A 6,520-nucleotide genomic window follows, 5' to 3' on the forward strand; every position below is an offset into this window, starting at 1 on the left:
AATTTCCTTTAAAAATTCATTTCTCGGGCTCGGGACCTCGGAATTCGATTCCGGGCATACGCCCAAGTCCCATATTTTCCTACGGACCCTCCGGCATCGTCAAATCGCGGGTCCGGGTCCGTTTACCCAAAACGTTGACCGAAGTCAAATTAGCTCATTTTATAACCAAAATTTATAATTTTTCATAGATTTTCCTATTTAAGCTTTCCGGCTACGCGTCCGGACTGTGCACGCAATTCGAGGTGACTCTAAATGAGTTTTTCAAGGCCTCGAAAATATAGAATTTAATTTAAACAAGTGATGACCGTTTGGGTCATAACATGTCGCTTGTTGTTAAAATAATCTATGATGCAATTAATTTTTTTATATTTCTTCAATTGATTGATGCATGGGGCACTATAGCTGTGTTGATGAACAATGCAAGTTATTGAAAAGAGATTACTCTTCACCTCTATTCTAATTTTTTTTCTTCCAGCAAGGGATGGTCCATTATAGTGAAAACATACCTCCAATTTCTTTGTATTAATAAACTTTTAGAGTTTAGACTGCTTCTAGGATATCTCTTCGTCTTCCTCACATTGCTTCTACCCGCAGGTATGTTTTTATCAATTTTGCCCGTATTTATTTCTATGCATCTTATATTGTCACGTCCCAAACTATCCCCTAGACGTGACTGGCACCCAGCTAACACCATCCGTCAGGCGAACCCCTTTCTCTAATGTTTAACCATTTACACAAACACTAAGAGAAGAAAATGCAGGCCTAATAATATTATTAATAATTAAAGAGGAAACGATTATCGCCCAATACCTTAGTCAATCGACAGAAAAACCAACAATCACTCAAATAATAAAACTCTAGCCCAAATCCCACACTAAGGCCATGGAGCATCTAACAGAGTAACATGAGTTTATTGACGGGTATGCAAACCCCAAGGAAAAAGGAAATAACTAACATGAGTTAGGTAAGTCTGAAACGAAAGCCTCCACGAATAATGCAGTGGCTCACCTCAGCAATAGGATCCACTCGAACAAACTCGCCAGCCACTAGCTTTATCTGCCATAACAGTATCTGCATAGAGATGCAGGAAAGGAGTGAGTTATACGTAAATATAACCTAGTAAGATCCTCGACCCGCCACTTTAAATACCTCTGGAACAAGTGTTGGAAAATACAAACACACCACAACACGAATGATATAGTAACTATGATAATTATACAATAAACATATGTATATCAACAGAGTTATAAGAATTAACCAACAAGGACCACTAAGGACTTATCATAATTGCAGTGAAAGAAATTTACCAACACACCACGAGTCCACAACGGCACCACAATGCCTCAAATATGTAACAGAGCATACACAATGCTCGGATGATGTACAAAGGCATACACAATGCCCCAACATCATGGCGCACAGCCGTATCAAACTCAACATCATGGCGCACAGCCGTATCAAACTCACCATCATGGCGCACATCCGTATCAAGCTCACCATCATGGCGCACAGCCGTATCAAGCTCACCATCATGGCGCACAGCCCTATCAAACTCAACATCATGGCGCATAGCTGTATCAAACTCAACATCATGGCGCACAGCCGTATCAAACTCAATATCATGGCGCACAACCGTATCAAACTCAATATCATGGCGCACAGCCGTATCAAACTCAACATCATGGCGCACAGCCGTATCAAACTCAATATCATGGCGCACAGCCGTACCAAACTCAACATCATGGCGCACAGCCGTATCAAATTCAACATCATGGCGCACAGCCGTATCAAACTCAATATCATGGCGCACAGCCGTACCACTATTAAATAACTTATAAAATAATATTATTTTTTCTTCATAAAATAATATATTTGCGGCTAGTCTAAGACCACCGACCCTTCCAAGCGCATGCTTGTCCCAACACATGGACCAGGCAGAGAAAACACACTTTCAAAACGGATTTTAGAAAAACAAGTATCAAAGCTTAAAGCCTCACTTACCTCGCTAACAAGAAGTTTTCCACCCTGCAACCTCTAAAACACCAACCAAACTGCATTTAATGGCCTCAATCTATACAACATATTGATACAAGATATCACTTAATGGATCACAACTCAATCTTGGTTTTTTTTCTTCTTAATTGCAGACTTGAAGCTAAATCTCAATGTTATACCTTAAGTTATAAATTTTTAAAGTGAAATTATATTCTGGTATATCAATCTAAATATGATACTTAGCTTTAATTTCTATAAATTAGTTATGAATATCAATGATAATAACTAGACTAAAAGTCAAAGCCTGCTTATATTTAATAATTATTTAAAAAATTAGCTTAAAAGAAATTAAGGTGCGATAGATTCCCAATTACTGCCGCATAGATACGTGAGAATTCTTTGTTAGGACTTCAATTTTGTATCTAATCCTAAGAGCCCATCATTACCAAATCATTGAAACCTATCGTTATAATGAGATCACTTTATCTCAATTTCATTAAATATGCTGTTGTAGTAAGAATTGCATATAAGCGTACCTTATAACTGGACTTTCTCCACAAACTGATTGGAAATTAAAATCAAATAGTAGTCTAGCTTCTATGTATTCACGCGGATGTCACAGCGTTTCCCCAAGGACACCCTGTACTTTATTTTTTTTCCCAAGATGAACCAAATAACCAATTGTCCCTTAGTACTAGTCCTTTAGGTCATCTGTCACGTGAGCTAGCAATAAAGGATGGGCTTGGCCCAAATTCTTTTCCATTATTATATATGTTCTACTCTATTATACTACTAGCTTTGTAATTAGCTCATTAAATATAATCTACTAGCTTCCTATATATTTTACGTCACACGATATATGCATATATATAGGCTCCCACAATGCAAAATAAATTATTATTATTTATATGTATAAGAAATAAGGAAGTATAATTAACAAATTAACTAAAGGTTCAGTCTTAAATATGTTGGGTTATTACAGATATAGAAACATTCTCTTCTTCTTCAACTTCAATTTGGTAAGAAGAGTTATCACTAAGAAAATACCATACAACGAAACTTTCAAATCAAACTAAAATTTGAACTTCAAAGGAAAACAAACGAAATTCGCTTTCTTAGAATGGTACAAAAGTTATAATTCATTTTCACTTTCTTTCTATTTGAATAGAAGAATTATTACTTTTTGGATCAGACAGGTCACCTTTTGATCAATTTGTACTTGACATAGAAACCCTAAGAGTTGAGATAAAGAAGCCTTTTAATTCTCTGTTACTTCTTCGTTTCTTCTTATCTTCTCGGCTGGATGTTCTAAAATCAGGTATGTTCTCCCATTTCTTGCCTAAATTTTCTTATAAAACCCCATTTTTCAATATTTCTATAGGACATGATTTGTTGTGCGGAGAGATTAAATTATCTTGGTCGTGGATTTACTTATATTCAATTTTTTAGGAGTTGCTTAATTTGTGCATTAGAAAAATGTCCATCGAGAAATTATGATGTGCATTAGGAAAATGTCCATGGAGAATTATGGTGTTCTCATATCAATGCTTCTCCACCTATATTTGACTTAAGGATTATTTATGGTCAGTACATGAGGCAGATTCCTCATAAATTTACGATACACGTACATGTTCCATCGTGAAAAGCTGATACGGATCTTTTTGTTTATTGTACTTTTTCTCAGAGCAGTTTTGGGGTTCATAGCGAGTTACAACTTTTTGTTTCTTTAATTAGAAAGCTATCCTTTTTTCCTGCTAATAGACAATCTTTTCATTACTGCTAAAATCTTCAATTGTATGATATTTACCTACAGATGTAACTGGCAATGATAGGAAGAGCTTGGTGTATTCAGTCTGGTGAGTGCTATCATCTTATAATTCATGTGTATGCGATCGTTTTTGATAATCAATTGTTAGGAATTTCAAGGAGTCCTTTGCTATCGAGTTCTCCAGTTAAAAGTTTAAAACTTGGTAGTATATCCGAGTTGCTTTAACCAGAAATTGTGTATATATATATATATATATATATATATATATATATATATATATATGAAGTTAGCAATTTTTTGTTCAATATTCGACTGGGTTTGTTGTTGTTGTTGTTGTATTGCAGTTTACTAATTTCTGCTTTAAGTCTATACCATTTTTTTAATTGAAGCTCATTTTTTTGTGTGGTTGTTAGCAGAGTTTTTCCTTTTTTATTTTGTTGGTAGGTTCAAAAGGCTATTCAATATCCAAAATTCATTGGTACTTTATATGAATGTAAAAATCTGACTGTCCGTATAAAAAGTTTGGTGGTAGTTTGGTGGTTGTTAGATCATATATTCATTTTAATATTCTAAGCATTTGATTCTTTTATTTTCCTTGCCTTTTGGTTATATAATAAAACATTATGAAAATAGATATGCATACTGCTAAAAAAGTCTATTGCCTGCATTTTGTAGTAATTATAGTTTTTACCTGTACTGCTTAGTGTTTCCTTTAAGTTCCTTCAGATGAAATAATCAAAAGGACTTTTTTTTTGGGGCAGTTAAACAATCCATCACAATGTAATCATATTTGTGAATGTGATAAAATAAAAAATAATGTAGCGTCTCATAGAACCCCATTTTTCAAGGTATTTATCAAGACATTTCAACAGTGGTTAAAAATAAGCATTTTAATTATTCGGACCTTTCAATTCATACATGTAGATCTTGGACCTATGAATGGAGATATTTCCGAAACTCACACAGAACAAAGGAAGTGAGTTAGATAAAAAGAAAAGCAACTTGGACAAAAAAAGAAGTGACTTGGACAAAAAGAAACGAAGTGGCTTGTACAAATCTTATTTATCGATAACCTCAGAACAATCAAATGAATATTGGTTAATACGTAATTGATCGAACACTACTTGAAAACGGATCTTCTGCTCCGAAACGGACTGTTCCAAATATTCCTGGAAATTCTTGCTCCCAATTGAAGGACTTTATAATGCTTAAGAGACGTTATGCCAAATGAAGAAATAACTATAGAAATTATTAAGGAGCAGGCATGCTTTTTCCAGTGGATATGTTCCAGGTACACATAGTTTGTCTTTAAAAAAATTAAAGTATCTCATTGCTCCTGTTGGACTCAATAAAGATTAGAAGAGCATGTCTTAGTGTTTATTTCTGTCACGATCCGAATATTCCACTCTCGGGAGTCGTGATGGCGCCTACTAATGAAAGTTAGGCAAGCCAACCATTTGAATTATTTACTTTATTTTTTCTATTTAATCCTTTAACAATTAATATCCCATATTAAATAACACAGCGGAATTTAATAAGCGGAAGACTGAACATAATATATCAATAAAGATGCATATACCAATCCATACGTAAACTACCCAAGACTGGTGTCACAACTTCACAGACGGTCTAGGAGTACTACAAATAAAGGACTGACAAAAAAAATAATACAACACAGTCACTGGAAGTACATGAAAGAAACAGAATAAAAGGTAGAAGGAGACGCCAAGGCCTGCAAGACTACCTCGGGTCGCCTGACGAACTAGAAGTAGCAACCTCACTGCGGTCCGAAAGCTACAGCACCAGGATCTGCACAAAAGAGTGCAGAGTGTAGTATCAGCACAACCGACCCCATGTGTTGGTAAGTGCCTGGCTTAACCTCGGCGAAGTAGTGACGAGGCTAGGACCAGACTACCAAATAAACAGTTAAATCATATACAACGGGAAATAAAAGCAGAAATCTACAATTCAAAAGTAAGAAGAGGAAAGGGAGACATGCTGCGAGGATATCAAGTAACAACAGGAAACAAATAGATAATCGTAAAGAACCCGTAACTAAAATATCAACAATAAGCAGGAAATCAAACAAGTGTACAACATCACCCTTCGTGCTTTTACCTCACATAATCATGGCACGGAATGATCCTTCGTGCATTATCACTCATATAAAGGAACATAATGGTACATTGTGCGGCACGGCATCACCCTTCGTACATTAACACTCTCTCACAATATCATGCACGACATCACCCTTCGTGCTTTAACACTCTCTCACCAAAACAATGCACGGCATCACCCTTCGTGCTTTAATACTCTTCCTCACCCAATCAACAATCACAAACAATAAGGTCAAGGAATTAAATAGAATCACAATAAAATCACAATGAAAATCCCAGCAATGGAAAAATATTAAAAGCAACAACATCCCAGCAAGGTAATAATATTCAAAGACAACATCCCGGCAAGGGGGCAATTATCATAATCCTCTTCTCTTTTTCACATTTACTTCACAACTCAATTTACAACTTGAGCCAACGCTCTAAAATGCTCAATTACCAACGATACTTTCACAATTCGATTCACAACTTGAGCTAACGCTCTACAATGTGCAAATACCAATGATACTCTCACAAATCAATTCACAACTTGAGCCAATGCTCTTAAATGTTCAATTACCCAATTTACTTCCACAAGCCTTGTTCAATAATAGGAATATCACATAAGGCATGGACAATATAAAACGGAGTCACATTAATC

This window comes from Nicotiana attenuata, chromosome 7 (genome assembly GCF_001879085.1).
Source record: "Nicotiana attenuata strain UT chromosome 7, NIATTr2, whole genome shotgun sequence".
NCBI classification, from domain to species: Eukaryota; Viridiplantae; Streptophyta; class Magnoliopsida; order Solanales; family Solanaceae; genus Nicotiana; species Nicotiana attenuata.